Genomic DNA, 20,658 nt, shown 5'->3' with positions numbered 1-20,658 from the left:
ACCTCATAAAGGAGAGCTCAGACTGACATCTCGCAGATATCCTTCTGGGACAAAGATCACAGAAGAAGAAACTGGCAGCAACCCTTATTGTTCTGCAGCCGCTGCAGGTGATCCCCAGGCAAGCAGTGTCTGTAGTGGACCTCAGTAGTCCTACAGCAGAGGGGCCAGACTGTTAGAAGGAAAACTAAGAAACAGAAAGGAATAACTTCATCATCAACAAACTGGACATCCACTCAGAGACCCAATCTGAAAGTCAACAACTACAAAGACAACAGGTGGATAAATCAACAAAGATGCGAAGAAACCAGTGCAAAAAGGATGAAAACACTTGAAACCAGAATGCATCTCCTACAAGGGATCACAACTCCTCCCCAGCAAGGGAACAAGGCTGGATGGAGAATGTGTGTGATGAATTGACAGAATCAATCTTCAGAAGATGGGTAATAAGAAACTTCTGTGAGCTAAAAGAACATGTTCTAACCCAATGCAAAGAAACTAAGAACCGGCCGGGCACAGTGACTCACGCCTATAATCCCAGCACTCTGGGAGGCCGAGGCGGGTGGATCGCAATGTCAAGAGATCGAGACAATCCTGGTCAACGAGCTGAAACCCCGTCTCTACTAAAAATACAAAAATTAGCTGGGCATGGTGGTGCATGCCTATAATCCCAGCTACTCAGGAGGGTGAAGCAGGAGAATTGCCTGAACCCAGAAGGTGGAGGTTGCGGTGAGCCGAGATCATGCCATTGCACTCCAGTCTGGGTAACAACAGCAAAACTCCATCTCAAAAAAAAAAAAAAAAGAAACTAAGAACCTTGAAAAAAGATTTGACAAAATGCTAACAAGAATAAACAACTTAGAGAGGAATATAAGTGAATTGATGGAGCTGAAAAACACAACACAAGAACTTCGTGAAGCATACACAGGTTTCAACAGCCAAATTGACCAAGCAGAAGAAAGAATATCAGAGGTCAAAGATCAACTCAATGAAATGAAATGAAAAGGCAAGATTAGAGAAAAACAGGTAAAAAGGAATGAACAAAGTCTCCAAGAAATATGGGACTATGTGAAAAGACCTAATCTACGTTTGATAGGTGTACCTGAATGTGATGGAGAGAATGAATCCAAGCTGGGAAATACTCTTCAGGATATTATCCAGGAGAACTTCCCCAACCTTGCAAGCCAGGCCAATATTCAAGACCAGGAAATACAGAGAACACCACAAAGATATTCCACAAGAAAAGCAACCCCAAGGCACATAATCGTCAGATTCACCAGGGTTGAAATGAAGGAGAAAATGCTAAGGGCAGCCAGAGAGAAAGGTCGGGTTACCCACAAAGGGAAGCCCATCAGACTCACAGCAGATCTCTCAGCAGAAACCCTACAAGCCAGAAGAGAGTAGGGGCCAACATTCAACATCCTTAAAGAAAAGAACTTTCAACTCAGAATTTCATATCCAGAAAAACTAAGTTTCATACATGAAGAAAAAATAAAATTCTTTGTGAAAAAGCAAGTACTCAGAGATTTCATCACCACCAGGCTTGCTTTACAAGAGCTCCTGAAAGAAGAACTAAACATAGAAAGGAACAACTGGTACCAGCCACTCCAAAAACATACCAAATAGTAAAGAGCATCAACAAAATGAAGAATCTGCATCAGCTAATGGGCAAAACAGCCAGCTAGCATCAAAATGGCAGGATCAAATTCACACATAGCAATATTAACCCTAAATGTAAATGGGCTAAATGCCCCAATCAAAAGACACAGAATGGCAAATTGGATAAAAAGCCAAAACCCATCGATGTGCTGTATCCAAGAAACCCATCTCACATGCAAGGATACACAAAGGCTCAAAATAAAGTGATGGAGGAAGATTTACCAAGCAAATGCGGAGCAAAAAAAAGCAGGAGTTGCAACTCCCATCTCTGATAAAATAGACTTTAAACCAACAAAGATCAGAAGAGACAAAGAAGGACATTACATAATGGTAAAAGGATCAGTGCAACAAAAAGAACTAATGATCCTAAATATATACGCACCCAATACAGGAGCAGCCAGATACATAAGGCAAGTTCTTAATGACTTACAAAGAGACTTAGACTCCCACACAATAATAGACATTTACAGAACTCTCCACCCCAAATCCACAAAATATACATTCTTCTCAGCGCCACATCACACCTACTCTAAAATTGACCACATGATTGGAAGTAAATCACTCCAGCAAATGCAAAAGAACAGAAATCATAACAAACAGTCTCTCAGACCATGGTGCAATCAAGTTAAAACTCAGAATTCAGAAACTAACCCAGAACCGCACAGCTTCATGGAAACTGAACAACTGGCTCTTGAATGTTGACTGGATAAACAATGAAATGAAGGCAGAAATAAAGATGTCTTTGAAACCAATGAGAACGAAGACACAACATACCAGAATCTCTAGAACACATTTAAATCACTGTCTAGAGGAAAATATATAGCAATAAATGCCCACATGAGAAGCAAGGAGAGATCTAAAATTGACACCCTATCATCAAAATTGAAAGAGTTAAAGGAGTAAGATGAAAAAAAATTAAAACATAGCAGAAGACAAGAAATAACTAAGATAAGAGCAGACCTGAAGGAGATAGAGACACAAAAAAAACCCTTCAAAAAATCAATAAATCCAGGAGTTGACTTTTTGAAAAGATCAACGAAATAGACAGACCACTAGCCATATTAATAAAAAAGAAAAGAGAGAATAATCAAATAGATGTAATAAAAAACGATGAAGAGGATATCACCACAAATTCCACAGAAATACAAACCATCATCAGAGATTATTACAAACAACTCTATGCACATAAACTAGTAAACCTGGAAGAAATGGATAAGTTCCTGGACACTTGCATCCTCTCAAGCCTAAACTAGGAAGAAGTCGAAACCCTGAATAGACCAAAAACAAGGTCTGAAGTGGAGGCAGCAATTAAGAGCCTACCACACAAAAAAAGCCCAGGTCCAGATGGGTACACAGCAGAATTCTAACAGACATACAAAGAGAAGCTGGTACTATTCCTTCTGAAACTATTCCAAACAATCCAAAAAGAGAGAATCCTTCCCAAATCATTTTACAAGACCAACATCATCCTGATACCAAAACCTGGCAGAGACTCAGCAAGAGAAGAAAACTTCAGGACAATATCCATGATGAGCATAGGTGCAAAAATCTTCAATAAAATACAGGCAAATCGATTGCAACCACACATCAAAAAGCTTATCTACCATGATCAAGTAGGATTCATCCCGGGGATGCAAGGCTGGTTCAACATACGCAAATCCATAAACATAATTCACCACATAAACAGAACCAAAAACAAAAACCACATGATTATCTCAATTGATGCAGGGAAGGCCTTTGACAAAATTCAGCAGCCCTTTATGCTAAAAACCCTCAGTAAACTAGGTATTTACAGAACATATCTCAAAATAATAAAAGCTATTTATGACAAACCAACAGCCAATATCATACTGAATGGGCAAAAACTGAAAGCATTCCCTTTGAAATCTGGCATTAGATAAGGATGCCCTCTCTCACCACTCCTATTCAATATAGTACTGGAAGTTCTAGCCAGAGCAATCAGGCAAGAAAAAGAAATAAAGGGTATTCAAATAGGAAAGGAAGAAGCCAAATTGTCTCTATTTGCAGACAACATGATAGTATATCTAGAAGACCCCATCATCTCAGCCCAAAAACTCCTGAAACTGATAAGCAACTTCAGCAAAGTCTCAGGATACAAAATCGATGTGCAAAAATCACAAGCATTCCTATACACCAATAACAGACTTAAAGAGAGCCAAATCAAGAACAAACTGCCATTCACAATTGCTACAAAGAGAATAAAATACCTAGGAATACAACTAACAAGGAACGTAAAGGACCTCTTCAAGGAGAACTACAAAGCACTGCTCAACAAAATAAGAGAGGACACAAACAGATGGAGAAACATTCCATGTTCATGGTTAGGAAGATTCAATGTCGTGAAAATGGCCATACTGCCCAAAGTAATTTACAGATTCAGTGCTGTCCCTATAAAGCTACCCATTGGTAGCTTCTTAACAGAACTGGAAAAAAACACCTTAAACTTCATATGGAACCAAAAGAGAGCCCGCATAGCCAAGTCAATTCTAAGCAAAAAGAACAAAGCTGGAGGCATCACACTACAGGACTTCAAACTATACTACAAGTCTACAGTAATCAAAACAGCATGGTACTGGTACCAAAACAGAGATATAGACCAATGGAACAGAACAGAGGCATCAGAGGCAACACAACATATCTACAACCATACAGTATTTGATAAACCTGACGAAAACAAGCAATGGGGAAAGGATTCCCTGTTTAATAAATGGTGTTGGGAAAACTGGCTAGCCACATGCAGAAAGCAGAAACTGCACCTCTTCCTGACACCTTACACTAAAATTAACTCCAGATGGATTAAAGACTTAAACATAAGACCTAACAACCTAAGAACCCTAGAAGAAAATCTAGGCAAAACCATTCAGGACATAGGCGTAGGCAAGGACTTCATGAACAAAACACCAAAAGCATTGGCAACAAAAGCTAAAATAGACAAATGGGACCTAATCAAACTCCACAGCTTCTTCACAGCAAAAGAAACAGTCATTAGAGTGAATTGGCAACCAACATAATGGGAAACATTTTTGCAATCTACCCATCTGACAAAGGGCTGATATCCAGAATCTACAAAGAACTAAAACAGATTTACAAGAAAAAAACGAACAAGCCCATTCAAAAGTGGGCAAAGGATATGAACAGACACTTTACAAAAGAAGACATACATGAGGCCAACAAACATATGAAAAAATGCTCATCATCACTGGTCATTAGAGAGATGCAAATCAAAACTACATTGAGATACCATCTCACGCCAGTTAGAATGGCGATCATTAAAAAATCTGGAGACAACAGATGCTGGAGAGGATGTGGAGAAATAGGAACACTTTTACACTGTTGGTGGTAGTGTAAATTAGTTCAACCATTGTGGAAGACAGTGTGGCGATTCCTCAAGGCCTTAGAAATAGAAATTCCATTTGACCCAGCAATCTCATTACTGGGTATATATCCAAAGGACTATAAATCGTTCTACTATAAGGACACATGCACATGAATGTTCATTGCAGCACTGTTTACAATAGCAAAGACCTGGAACCAACCCAAATGCCCATAGATGATAGACTGGATTGGGAAATTGTGGCACATATACACCATGGAATATTATGCAGCAATCAAAAATGATGAGTTTTTGTCATTTGTAGGGACATGGATGAATCTGGAGAACATCATTCTCAGCAAACTGACACAAGAACAGAAAATGAAATACTGCATATTCTCACTCATAGGCAGGTGATGAAAAATGAGAACACATGGACACAGGGAAGGGAGTACTAAACACTGGGGTCTATTGGGGGGAATAGGGGAGGGACAGCGGGGCCAGGGAGCTGGGGAGGGATAGCCTGGGGAGAAATGCCAAATGTGGGTGAAGGGGAGGAAGGCAGCAAAACACACTGCCATGTGTGTACCTATGCAACTGTCTTGCATGTTCTGCACATGTACCCCAAAACCTAAAATGCAATTAAAAAAAAAAGAAAAAATACTCATCATCACTGGTCATTAGAGAAATGCAAATCAAAACTACATTGACATACTATCTCACACCCATTAGATTGGCGATCATTAAAAAATCTGGAGACGACAGATGCTGGAGAGGATGTGGAGAAATAGAAACACTTTTACACTGCTGGTGGGAGTGTAAATTCGTTCAACCATTGTGGAAGACAGTGTGGCGATTCCTCAAGGACCTAGAAATAGAAATTTCATTTGACCCAGCAATCCCATTACTGGGTATATATCCAAAGGACTATAAATCATTCTATTATAAGGACACATGCACACAAATGTTCATTGCAGCACTGTTTACAATACCAAAGACCTGGAATCAACCCAAATGCCCATCGATGATAGACTGCACAGGGAAAATGTGGCACATATACACCATGGAATATTATGCAGCCATCAAAAACAATCAGTTCGTGTCCTTTGTAGGGACATGGATAAACCTGGAAACCATCATTCTCAGCAAATTGACACAAGAACAGAAAATCAAACACCGCATGTTCTCACTCATAGGTGGGTGATGAACAGTGAGAACACATGGACACAGGGAGGGGAGCATCACACACTGGGGTCTGTCAGGGGGAAATAGGGAAGGGACAGCAGGGGGTGGGGAGTTGGGGAGAGATAGCATGGGGAGAAATGCCAGATATAGGTGATTGGGAGGAAGGCAGTACACTGCCATGTGTGTACCTAGGCAAAACCTTGCATGTTCTTCACATGTACCCCAAAACCTAAATTGCAATAAAATAAAAAATAAAAATTCTTTAAATTCTGTAATATGATATTATTATATAAATTCCAAAGTTATATTACCCTAACTTTTGATGCTGAGAGCTGGCCAAAAACTGTAACAGTTGGGAGATAATTATTACAAACCACAAAAACAAATTATATTCTTGATCCAAATATTTCACTTGTAGGCATTCAAACTATCAAAAAAGCTAAATCCAAGGAAATGTTAACTATAGTGTTATTTAAAATAACATGAGGCTTACATTAGGGATTTACATTAGGAAAAATAGTTCATAAGGGTTACACTAGAAACAATGTCATGGGGCTTACATTAGAAACAATAGTGACAAAGGATTACCAATATGAAAAAAATACTAAAACATAATGAATAAAAATGAGATAGCATGTTAAACATGTTAAACATTCTCAATAATTTAAACTATATAGTGCAATATAAATTATCAAAAAAAATAGTAAACTTGAAGAAAATATTGTAACATAGATGACCAAAAAAAGAGAATACTCCTGTTATTCAAAGATCTCTTAAAACTTGATAAGAAAAGACAAATGACTCAATTAAAAATGAGCAAAGAATATACTTAAATCACAGAGAAAGAAGTGCAAATAACGAATAAGTATGAATAAAAATATGCTCAATTAGTAACACATTAAAAAGAATGCTTTTAGCCATTCATCAGATTAACAAAGCTATAAGGAATGGAGTACTCTTAACACCGCTACTAGAAGTATGTATTATTATTGAGATCTTTTGAGAAAATAATCTAGCAGTGCCAATTAAAATTTTAAATGCTCATACCTCTAAACCCAGGAACTTCACTTATCAGACCGTATTCTTTAGAAATAAAGGAACCAGTAACTAAAGAACTAAAGCTACATGTTTAAAGACTTTTTAGTAGAGTAGCATACTGGAAACAAACTACATGTTTATCAGTAGAGGACTAGATAAATAACTTTTGGTACAGCCACAATATGGAATACTTTGAGTTATTAATAGTAATAATGATGAGTTGGATCTATATGTATAACCTAAGGCAGTGGTACTGAATGTAGCTGCACATTTGAACCACTTAAGGAAGTTTTACAAATTTTGATACCCAAGCCTCATGGCAAACAATTCAGAATCTCTGAGAATTAGACCTATCAGCACTATTAATGCTCCTTGAAGATTCCAATGTGCAGCCAAGATTACAAACTACTAATTTCACGGAATGTCGATAATATATTGTTAAGCAAAAGAACCCATTATGAGTATATTATGAATCTTGAAGGAAAGAAGGAAGAAAAACAGTAAGGAAGGAAGGGACAAAGGAATAAATGAACTACAGAAGAAAGGAATTGAAAAAGATTTGTGTGTGTATGCATATATATTTATGCATATATGTGTGTGCATATGCTTCAACATATTAATGTTTATACATATTCAAATATATACATATTCATGAATTGTGTCTGTATATATTCATTCCTAGAAGGACACAAGATAGATGTTGAAGAGCACACATCAATTTTAACATTAGTTACCTCTAGAAGTATGGAATTGAAGGAAAAAATAGGATTTTATTAATTTTTTACATGGTAATTCAGAATTGTTTAAGTTTGTATAATAAGCATGGGTTACTTTGTTTAAAAACTGTAGTCCCAAATACTTAGGAGGCTGAGGTGTAGGGAGGATCTATCGCTTAAGTCCAGGAGTTCAAGGCCAGCCTAGGCAGCACAGCGAGATTCTGTCTCTAAAAAACATAAAAGTAGATCAGATCAAATTATTCTACTGATCAAAGACTTTCAATGGCTCCCTGTTCACACATTATAAGTGAAGTCTTTACATTAGCCTGCAAAGCCCTCAATGGCACAGCTTCCCATTTCCTCTCTGACCATGTCTCCTACCACTTTTCCTTTCAGCTCCAATCGTATCGTCCTCCTTGATATTCCTGAAATACTCAAATTTCTCAAATACATAGTTCCACTCTAGGGTCACTGCACTGGCTGCTTCCTCTGTTTGGAAGATATTCCCCAGATATCTCATAATTCTGGGGTTCCCAACCCATGGACCACAGACAGGTACCAGGCTGCACAGCAGAAAGTGAGTGCCTCAGCATTACTGCCTGAGCTCTGCTCCTGTCAGATCAACCTTAGCATGAAATTCTCATGGAAGTGCAGACCCTATTGTGAACTGCGCATGCAAGGGATCTAGGTTGTGCGCTCCTTGTGAGAATCTAACCAAGGTCTGTTGATGTAGGTGAAACAGTTTTATCCTGAAACCAATCCCCAGTCTGTGGAAAAATTTATCTTCCATGAAACTGGTTCCTGGTGCCAAAAAGCTTGGGGACCACTGGCATAATTAACTCCCTCACTCCCTTGATGTCTTTGCTCAAACATCACCTTCTCGACAAGGCTTATGCTGATGAACATATATAAAACTGAAACTCACCCAGAATTCCAGCACTCCTGATTGCCTTTATTGTGATCTACTTTCTTTATTTCTTGAAAGCACTGATCACCTTCTAACATACTATATAATTCACCTATTTAGTTAGTCTATTGTTTATTATTTTCTGTTCCCTGCTACTATAATATAAATTCCAAAAGGACAGGGATCTTTGTTTTGTTCAATGAGTCATCCAAATTATCTAGGAAAGTATATAGAACATAGTAGTGGCTCAATAAATATTTTTAAATGATTATGAATTCTCTAACATATTATTCTGTTAGGAATAAATTACTAGAAATGAGTTTACTAGCTTAAAGATTGTTAATGTTATCAAAATATATTGTTATCAAATTGCTTCCCAAAATGTTTGCAAGATTTTTTTTTTGCAAGATTAAGTAATTCACCCAGGGGCACTCAGCAACTGGCTGAAATGAATTTGAATTTTTCAGAGCCCACATTCTTAACCATGTGCCATTCTGCTTTGGTTCAATAGATTGAACTAAAAGAAAAAAGCATAAAGTGGGCTTTAAATAACAGTAAGATCCAACTATGCACTCCCTGAAGGAAGGGAAATATCTCATTCATTTTTCTATCCATGGAGCAAAGTAACTGGCATAAAGGAAGAACTCACTGCATACTTACAGAATTAATTTTTTTAAGATTTTTAAAGTAGGACAAAGCAATCTTCCTGTCACAGCCTCCCAGCACTTTGGGAGGCTGAGGCAGGAGGATTGCTTGAGGCCAGTTTATGACGAGCCTTGACAACATAGTGACACTGCATCTCTACAAAAATTTTTAAATTAGCTGAGTGTAGTGGCACATGTCTATAGTCCTAGCTATTCTAGAGGCTGAGGCAAGAGAATTGTTTAAGCCTAGGAATTTGAGGCTGCAGTGAGCTATGATCATGGCACTGCACGCCAGCCTGGACAATAGATCAAGTCCCTGTCTAAAAATAAATAATAAATAAAAATTTTAAAGATATTTTTCAAGTAACACTACAAGTAAGAATTATGAAAAATCCCAAAATTTGAGGGGAAGTTGATCTGTGCATCAAAACAATTACCCATTTTTTAAGGCAATCAGCAGAAATCTTACCTACAAAGGGGCAATTGAACTAAAAGCACCAGAATCCCTACTAGACATCAGCATTGTGTATTGTATACTGTGTATATTAGAATTCTTCATTAAAATAAAACTGAAGGTCAATGAAATCTGTCTCCTTCTGCCCTTTGTCTATCTTTTTTGCCTTTCTTCCAAGAGCTCTAGAGTTCCCACAGCAGCTCCACAATGTAGACAGCAACAACTTTCCCCTTTTTGAAATCACTCCTGCGAAGAGTATATCACTGCAGACATCAGTGACCTCTACCCCCGACCCCAGTTTCAGCCTATTCATCTTTGCTTTAGATCAATGATATCTCCTACCCTATCATTCTCTGCCTCACCTCTCTGTTTCTACCTGATCCCTCTTTCGGCACTAAAGGCTCAATCCTTGGCAAGGACACACTCAGAAAAGTGTGACTTTAGAGAAGGCTCCTTTTGCCAAGAGAAACATAATTTTCCATCACAGTAGACCATTGTCGTGTTAGCCTCAAATGGATTTGTAAAATCCAGAGCTTCCAAGGTCTTGCTTAGATAGATCTGATATAAGAGTACTGCCTATATTGATTGTACGCCAGGGCTTAAACCCCAAAGAAGAGACAATGTACAAGTTCAGAGGAGCATGCTCTAACCTTTGACAGCCTCATCTCCCTGATAAAATGGGATGTAGGTAAGCTTCAGAGGTGTTTTGGGCTTTCCCAGCTTTTGCATGGCAAAAGTATAGCCATGTAAATTGGAACTCTGTCCCAATTCTCCTGTTCCTAGGCCTTTCTGTTACTCAATAGCTGGCTGCAGAGAGCTGAGTTAGATTAACTCCTAAATCTCTTTCAGTATACTAAATTTGGTTTCTTTTTTAAAGATTCAATTTTTCGCCATATATGAGGAGACCATCTACTAAGTTACTAAATAAAACTGGGAAAGAAATCTCTGAGAGAAAAAAAAAAAACTGCTGTGAAGTTTTAGAGCTGAAAGTTGTTTAGGATAAGAACAAAATGACGTCCTTGCTTACATACATAGAAATCATTCAACATCACAACTCCATACATTACAATGATGTAGTCATGGTGAGTTATGTCCCAAAGAGTGATCCTGGGTAGGAAATCCCAGAGGGGCAGAGCTACCATGGCTCAAGTGTAGCCCTCCAAATCTGCAGAACAGCCCAAAACTAATCTGTATTCTGACTTTTAGAGCACAGGCTTTTGCTGCATAAGGACGTCTGTGCTCTTACGAAGACTGGATGGCCATCTGCCACTAAAAAGACTCCATCTTTTCAACATTCAACATTCATCTCATAGATGTGTGTGAGTGTCTGCTATATTCCAGGCACTGTGCTAGGTATTCAAATCTAAAAATGCAGAGAGAAGTGATGGTCTTGATCACTTCCAAACTCAAGACTCTGTAACATGGAGGGTTCAATAAATAGGAAAAAGAAACAGGTGTTGTGGCAAAATCTAAAGGTGACAAGTCATACCCCAGGCATCTTGATGAATCCTGGAGGATGTGCATATTTTTGTTTTGTCTGTGTGTGTCTGGGTGTATAGGTGCCTTCATAGACAGCAACATATTTTAAAATGTATTGATTCCTTACACAGAAAAGAGGAATTCTCATAAATTAAATTCTCATAAAAAACTCTCATAAATTAAAAGGCCTTCTATTAATCTTCTAAACACACACTTATGAGACATATCAGACAAGTGACTGAGACAGAGTCTTGTTCAGTACCATGCACGAATGAGCAATCACGTGAAGACCCACAAAAAGCATGAGAAGCAATGCAAGTAGTGGTAAAACTTACCAATTTTCTCCAGTGGTGCAGGTATGCTTTAGCTAATTGTTGTAATGTTACTATAACGTTCTTCCTTTCACTTTTTTAATTGTTTCTAGAAATGAAACAGAAAAAACGAAATACTAAAAAACATGAAATAAAATACACTCTAATTTGGATATTAGTAACAGGCTTTCTGTTTGAACAGTTTTGCCTTTTTAAATTGTATATGAGAGAGAGAGAGTGCATGTATGTGTGTGTGACAGAGAAAGAGAGAGTGTGTGTCTCACTCTGTCCCCTAGGCTGGAGTGCAGTGGCGTGATCACAGCTCATTGCAGCCTCAACTTCCTGGGCTTACACTGATCTGCCATCTCAACCTTCCGAGTAGCTGGACTACAGGCACACACCGACCATGCCTAGCTAATTTTTTGGTTTCTTAGTTTTTTGTTTGTTGGATTTTTGTTGTTGTTGTTGTTGTTTTAGAGAGATGGGGTTTCACCATGTTGCTCTGATTGGTCTCAAATTCCTAGGCTCAAGTGATTCTCTTGCCTCGCCTCCCAAAGTGCTGGGTTTACAGGCATGAACCATCACACCCAGCAGTTTCACCTTTTTAATATTGATCCTTGGATTTTTTTTTAACCCGTTTTCTTTGCTGCAAATTTGCATTTTTCCTTTTCAATACTTTTACTTCTTTCTGGCCAACTAAGTCAGAACTAAGTCTGCTTGCCATTACCACTTTAATCAGTAACTGCCATGGGCACCATTAGAACTGCATTTTAAGACATCCAGAAATCTGTTACCCAAACATCATTCATTCATTCAACAAATTTTTTTATAGAAAGAAAGTATTCATTTTTAGTTAATATGAATAGAAAGCATACACTTCAGGGGATATAACTTGATACTAACATTAAGCTTAAAGTTTTGCATTAAGAAAAATGTTTTTTAAATTTTCTTTGTTGTCAGAAGAAATCACAAATTTATTATCTCTTAAATATATCAATCAGTCATTTACCATCATGGCAAGAAATATATACAGTGTCCCATGGTAAAATGCAATGTTTCAAAATGATAGAAGATAATAAAAGTATAATTCAATTGTGGTGGAGAGAACAAATCACAATTTCCTCACATCTTAGTGAGTAAACTTGATCTACAGTAATCCTTCAACACCGCATGCTAAGTTAAAAGAGTAAAAAAAAACACTCTACACCTATTTTTTTTTTTTTAGGAACAGAGTCTTGTTCTGTCACCCAGGCTTGCAATGCAGTGGTGTAATCCTAATTCCCTGTAGCTTCAAACTCCTGGGCTCAAGCAATCCTCTCGTTTCAGCATTTCCAGTGGCAGGGACTACAAGCACGTGCCACCATACCTGGCTAGTTTTTTGGGTTTTTTCATTTTTTGAGATCTCACTCTGTTTCCCATGTTGGTCTCAAACTCTTGGTGTCAAGCTATCCTACCACCTCAGCCTCCTGGGTAGCCAGGATTATAGGCTCAAGCCACTGTGCCCAGTAAGAAAATATAAAAATTTTTAAGGAGTCTGTATCAAATCAAAGCCAGTTAGTCTTAGGTTCTATTGTTGTGCATCAGAACTAATAAATATGGTCAAATGAAAGCAGATTTTGTGAGTCATTGTATGTAAAAATTTGGATTCTGCTTCTTTTTGCTCTTTAACCAACTCATATATCTCTGAGTATGGGCAAGTCTTTTAACTTTATTTTCATTATGGAATACAGGTCCTAATGTTATCCCTTTAATTTCTATAATAGTTAATTTTATGCATCAACTTGGCTAGGCCATAGTTCTTTGGTCAAACAATGATCTAGCTGTTGCTTTGAAGGTATATTTCAGATGTGATTAATAGTTAAATCAGTAGACTTCAAGTAAAGCAAATTGCCCTCCATAATGTGGGGAGGCTTCATCTAATTAGTAGAAGGCCTTAAGAAAAATGACTGAGGTCTCAAGAAGAAGAAAGAATTGTATCTCCAGACTGCCTTTAGATGTGAGACTGCAACAGTAACTCCTGCTGGACTTTCCAGCCTGCAGACTTGCCATGCAGACTTTAAACTTTCCAAACCCCCACAGTCCACAGTCTCATAATAAATCTCTCTCCCTCTGTCTGTCTGTGTCTGTCTGTCTGTCTGTCTCTCTCTCTCTCTATTATATGTATAATGTATATACACACAGATGACTCTTGAACAACACGAACTGTTTTTTTTTTTTCAACCAAACGCACATTCAAAATACAGCACTCACAGGATGCAAAACCCATGTATGTGGAGGGCCAACTTTTAGTATATGCCAGTTCTGCAGGGATGTCTGCAGGTTGGGCTATTGGTGGGGGCATCTCGGAAACCAATCCCCCTGTGTGTACCAAAGGACTAATTTGTGTGTGTGTGTGTGTGTGTGTGTGTGTGTGTGTGTGTGTGTGTAAATCTTTGGTTCCACTTCCCTGGAGAACTCTAATGTAATTACCTTCTTTGCAGTGATCTTCAAGACGGGATTGTGGTGAATTTAGAAATACATAGAAAGACCACTGAACATTTATCACTCTCGGGAGATAAACTTTTCTTGAAGAGCCTATTATCTCCTCTCTCCCTCCTTCAGCACCCACTTTAAATAAGTAACAATAATCATGATCACATTATAAAGGTAAGCAAAACTCAGTGTCATGAAATCAAATCAATCAAACTTAGGCTCTCTTCTAAAGTCTAAAGCAATATTCTTCAATGTACAATCAGTAACATTTGTTTATAGATAAAAACTACATATCTTATTTGTTTCAAATAAATTTCTTAATATATATCACACACTTACCATCTACTCTGCTTCTCCTTTAATGATTTCATTCTCCTCTGATAGCCTATTATAGAAGCCTAGGATGTAAAATCATGAAACTCAAAATTCTGCACTTTAGGGTAAACTTTAGGCTTGAGAGCTTTGGAATTTTTATCTATCTGACAAAGGACTTCGAAATCACATGACATAATCATCACATGACATAACTGAATTTGCCATCAATGAATACTCAGAGGTGTTATTAAAAGTTTTCCATCCCAATGCATATTTGTTATTAGTCTCACTCACTTAGCCATTTAATAAGTGGACAACAAATCCAGCAGACTTCGAATATGGAAGAGTTCCAAACCTTTGCAATTAGCATGACATCAGTTTATATAGCCACTGTAATACCCACTGCCATACACACCAGGGATGCAAAGTCCATAAACAAGTGAAACCTCACCCATGAACACTAAGTAAATTGGTACCAATCAATGGGTACCCAGGATGCCTGATATACAGCTTAGAACTAACTTAGCTTCCAGAAGTATCTTGCCAAACACTTCTTAATTTGCCTCTTTTGCTGCTTGGGGATATGTTCAAAGCAAATATATATAAATCTATATTCTCCACACTTTACAGATTGTCTGGTAAAGGGTAATCTCTGTAAGTAAGAAAAGAATTTCAAGCTGTTTTATAATCAGTTTTTAAATCCCTTTTTAAATATTTTGACTATGTAAAGCAAAAATATATTGTGAAATTTATAACATGTATAAGTAAAATATATTAAATTAATAACAAAAAGCCCAGGAGGAGAAAAACAGAAGTCTGAAAGTTTCTCATATCATATAGGAAATGATATTACTTGAAGTTATACTGTATTAAAATATATAATTAAATTCTAGAGCAACAGCTACCATAAAGCAGTATAACTAATAAGATTATAGTGAAAATGAAATATAATTAAAATACTAAAATAAAACCCCAAAACAAACAAACAAAAAAACTCAATCTAGACCAAAAAGGAAAGAAAATGAACACAGAACAAATGGAGAGAATAGAAAAAAAAAAAAATCACAAAATGGTAGATTTAAACCCAACCATATCAATAACTACATTAGAATTTTTAAAAAAGGAAAAATAATATACCACCCTAACATTTATCAAAATAAATTCTGGACAGGATATTGCAGAAACCTCCAACCCAGAGCCACCAATGGGCATAAATAACAAAAGCTCCAGGGAAAGTGCTTTCCTTCTAGCCAAAGGACAAGGGAAAAGGTGGTGGCCTAACAACAGAAAATCTTTCTGGCAGTACCCTTGCTGCTCCAGCTAAGCGCCAACAAATAAACCACACCCCCAGGTCTCAGTCAGTGAGCAGGGAAGTTGATCTTCCACCCCACCTTCCTTCCCAATAGAAGCCAACTGTGGGCTCTGGTTTCCTGCTTGGTAGTGTCAGCAGGCCAAACAGGGAGCTGGTCTCCCATTCCCCAGTTGGCAGAAGCAGGGGGTGCTCCAATCTCCCAGCAAGAGAGTGTCAGCAGGGTCCAACAACAAGCTGAGCCTCCATCTCTACCTGGCAACAACGAGGTAGAATTAGGTGCTGTGAGGTGAGGCAGTCAACACTCAGCTTCCCCCACCCCAATGTCGGCAATGCCCAGTGAGGAGCTGAACCTCCACACCCACCCAGCGGCCATGTAACTGAACAAGGCAATGGAAAGCAGGGCTAATTGAAGTTCCTGTTTCCACCCCATTGTCAGCAAGGCCCAGTGATGAGCTAAGCCTCCACTCCTTTCATACCAATCAGGCAAGAAGTCTAGCTGACCCTTTCCTTTCCCCGCTTACAGCTGGCCCAGCAGAAGGCTGAATCTCCATTCAGATGCAACAAGGCAACGTGATTTAGTGGCTCCCTTTTTGCTGGGGTGGTGCCAGTGGCACCCAGCAGGAAACTGAACATATATACCTCCACCAAACTTTACACTACACCTCTACAGGAAAACTACCTTCTAAAAAAAAAATGATTAAACAGGATCCAGAGTTTCATAATTTTAAAAAATAATAATAATGTCCAGGCTACATTCAAAAATTACTTTTCATTCCAAGAATTAGGAAATCAGAACATTAATGAGAAAAGACAATCAACTGATATCAACACCAAGATGAATCAGATGCTCAAATTATTGGAAAAGGACTTTAAAACAACTCTCACAAAAATGCTTCAGTGAGGCTGGGTGTAGTGGCTCACGCCTATAATCCCATCACTTTGAGAGGCTGAGGTGGGAGGATCACTTGAGCCCAGGAGTTTGAGACCAGCCTGGGCAACATGGTAAGATCTCATCTCTACAAAAAAAAAAATTAGGGGATGTTGGTGAGTGCCTTTAGTTCTGGCTACTCAGGAGGCTGAGGCAGGAAGATCTCTTATACCCAGGAATTTGAGGCAGCAGTGAGTCCAGAGAACTGAAAACTACAGTAACTAAAATTTAAAAGCTCTCTGGATAGATTCAATATAAAAGGGAGATACCAGAAGAACAGAACCTGTAAACTTTAAACAGATCAATAGAATTTACCCCATTTGAAAAACAGTTAAAAAATAGACTGAAAAAAAAATGAGCAGTTTCAGAGACCTATAGGATAATAACAAGAGATCTAAATTCATATCATTAGAGTTTTCGAATAAGAGGAAAGCCATGGGACTGAATAACTATTCAAAGAAATAATGCCTGAAAACTCTCCAAATTTGGCAAAACTATAGGGCAGATGTAATTGACTATAATCATGAGGATATAGAGTTGCTACTATATAATGGGGATAGAGAGAAGTATGAATAGAACTCAGAGATTTATTGGAACATGTCTTGTTGTTTCCATGCTTGGTGATAGCACTGAAGAAGTAATTGCATCAACCAAGGTCTGAAAAAGGTACAGTAACCAGGGACTTAGGCCGTTCAGGGATGAAGGTCTGAGTCACCAAAGAGCAAGAAACTGAGACCACCAGAAATGCTGAATGAGGGAGCCTAGAACAAGTGAGAGAAGAGGGAGACAATAGATAACAATAATGGTCTTGGGACCAACTGCAGCACAATGACTATGCTTATCTGACTAACTCTTCTGTTGTAGGTTTTTTTTGTTTTGTGTTGTGTTTTAAGAAACCATAATCAGCCACCACACTGAGGAATAAATGACAGGACAAAGCAAATATAATGTTGGGTAAGAGTGTATCGGAGCAGTGGAAGAGCTGACCAACACTATCAATACCCTCCCCTGCATAACCCAATAACATTTTTCATGTGTTAGCACACTGGCCCAACTTTCAACTGTCAGCACTGACTGGTAGCCAGTCAACAAGGTGACCTCGATGATCTCCAACATCTCTTGTATTCATGCCATGGACAGTCCCCTTATACACTGTATAAGGATGGGTCTGTGTGACCAAGAGAATACAGCAGAAGTGGCTGGAGTCGCCCTGTGGGTCTCAGAAGGAAGGTTGAGTTGGACGGCGGTTGGTGCTTGCTGAGACAGCACCTCAAGGGTGATGGCAGAGGGAGGTAATCACAATTTGCAGGCTGCAGAGACTGCATGTTTAGAGAATAGCTGCAAGAATGGGGAAAAGTGATGTTGATAGTGGATAAGGTCCTATTATGGGAAACAACTTTAAAACCTATTATGGGTTTCACTTGCCATCTTGTACTTGGTTTCTGTGGTGTTTCAATTATCTACTATCTAGATCCATCTATTCTGTCCGCTATTTCCTCTTTTGTTATATTTTGGTGCTTGGCTGAATACCTTGCTCCCATTCTAGCATCTAACATTTTTGGTTCCAATAAATGCACCAGTGACCAACAGCAAAGATTCCATGAAATTTGCAGCAATCTACCAAAAACTCAATGCAAAGCTATGGACTGGTGGAAACATATCTTTACACTGAAGGAAGGAAAGCCTGAAATGCATTTCGTGGCCATGATCGTTTATCTCGCTGCAGTTGCTTGGGTGGGACAGCAAGCCCACAATCTGCTTCTCATCTACCTGATAGTGACTTTCTCACTGTTGCTTCCTCAACTAAACCAATACAGACTCATTTCAAACCACACTGGAAAGGCCAAAGGGAGACAAGCAAGCTTCTTGAACAAAAAGACAATAAAAATGAATAAATCATCTGCTTTATTCAATGTGATTAATGGCATATACATCGTCCCTAGAACAGTTTCTACTATACTATCTGGATACTAAAATGTTAAAGAAGTAGCTCTTTTTTCTCTCTCATTCTGCCTTAATTATTCAATAGTCGAAATCCAATAAAGGTTAAAAAAAAAAAGAAATTCAAACTTGCCAACTAAGTGTCTTAGAGTCAAATATAGTTAAATGCATTCTCATTGGTGGTCTTGCATGGACAACTCATTAGTGAGTATGATTTGTTTTGATTTTTCTCACCCAGGGTTAATGGAATTCTTACATTTAGACAACTTGCTTTAAAATAATATAGTGGTGAACTGTATACTTTAGTACAGTTAAAGTGACTTTGGATAATTGTTTAAGTTGATCCTTGCTTTAGTTTGATATCAGGTAGTTGTCTGTGGCTACAGGTCTGTTCTACTGTCTGCTTCCACTTCCTGCTTAAAAAACTGTCTGGCTTCATGAATATAGAGACCAAGTTTACCACTTCTGATGAAGACACCAATTACGATTCATTCCTCATTCTGTTTTTTTTTATCATGGAAAAAGGATCCTGATGTAACAAAATTAAATTAATTATATGCCCTAGTATATGTAGATTTCTCCCTTGTACAAAACATCGTTTTGTGTGGAACATCGATCCTTTCTCCCAAATGAGGAAGATCTAACAGCATTAGAGCTCTTGTGCCCTTGCACTTGAACTTCAAGTTAGTATATCCTTCAAGGCTTTTTAATAGCAGACTTCCAAAAGATTGTACTTAGGAGTTTTGGCATAGTTTTAATTTTGGATTTTCAGCTGACTTTAGCTATAACAGAGAGTATGTTAAGACTCACATGTATGACCTTTACTCCAAGACCAGCTAGTAAATGACAAGTCTCTTATGTTAATCAAAATTCATTTCAATAGAAAATAATCTTATCTGACTAATTTTTGAGACCATAATAAGCCTTTAAAGATAAACCTCAAGGTTCTCATTTATGATAAAACTGGCTGTTTCAGTCCCAATAGCTTTGGCATAGGAGATAGTAACCACACTGGTGTCTGCCTTTTTCTTTTAGATATTTCTCTGAAAAAGGCAAGGCTATTGGTGAGAGCAGATATGAGTTGATGATAGTTGGCCTCTGGTCTCCACAGATTTTGTAACTCCTTGGTGAGTTTTCAGTGTGTGTGTGTTTCTATATAATCATTATAGTCATGATAATAATCATTCTCTACCTCTCAGTAGCTAGAAATTTAGAGTAGTTGAAATCTGTAGGAATGTACCTCTGAGGGCCAAAACTATGACATATTTGGAACAATTCTTAAATGGATTAACAAGCTGTAATATAGTTTTGTGAATGTATTGCACTGATGCTGTACCTTGTGGTACATCTATCCCTATTAAATGAGTGTTATTTTCTCCCCTTTAATATTGCTGTAAACAGTGGCAGCCATTGTAGCATATGTTTTATTTTTCAAATGTTTTATATGAGAACTATCTTAAATTTACATGTGTTTCTTCATTGTAAATAAGCCTGTGTTCTTACTTCTTATCGGGACTTTTGTGTATGTGTATACATGTTCTATTGATTACTTTTGCAGTTTGAATCCTATATTATATCTTCTACTTTGTTATGTGTAAAAGGAGAAAAATGTTAGAAGCTTGTGGTAAAAAAAAAAGGCAGAAGTGTTGGTATAACACTTCTGAGTCTGGTTATAAAAGACAGTTTCTCTTTCTCTCTCTCTCTCTCTCTCTCTCTCTCTCTCCATATACTATAAAGAAAGCCATGTGATAAAAATCTGGGGCCTCTTGCCAACAGCTATGTGAGCAAGCCATCTTAGAAGTACACCCTCCAATCCTAGTCAAAAGTCTAAAGAGGGAGAGAGAAAAGAAAATCCACCCATACTAAGACTCTAAGTAAGGGAAATGCAGGAAAGGGAGTATTGTAATTCCTTTCCGTGTTTTTTGTATGCCTAAATGTTTTTTTGTTTATTTGTTTGTTTTTGTTT

At 37.9% G+C, this 20,658-nt stretch overlaps 1 long non-coding RNA gene across 1 annotated transcript; it reads right to left on the bottom strand.

The window, feature by feature from the left end:
- Window positions 1-6,622: 6,622 nt before the first annotated feature.
- On the bottom strand, window positions 6,623-14,623 carry LOC108593429 (uncharacterized). Its single transcript, XR_001913886.4, has 3 exons — window positions 14,536-14,623; window positions 11,749-11,833; window positions 6,623-8,156 (listed from the first exon to the last, which is right to left on the bottom strand). It is a non-coding gene; the product is annotated as an uncharacterized LOC108593429 (long non-coding RNA).
- Window positions 14,624-20,658: the final 6,035 nt, after the last annotated feature.

The sequence above is a fragment of the Callithrix jacchus genome, chromosome 8, assembly GCF_049354715.1.
Source record: "Callithrix jacchus isolate 240 chromosome 8, calJac240_pri, whole genome shotgun sequence".
In the NCBI taxonomy this organism is placed as follows: domain Eukaryota; kingdom Metazoa; phylum Chordata; class Mammalia; order Primates; family Cebidae; genus Callithrix; species Callithrix jacchus.
Note: the sequence above shows the minus strand (reverse complement) of the source record. Positions and strands in the feature narration are given on the sequence as shown.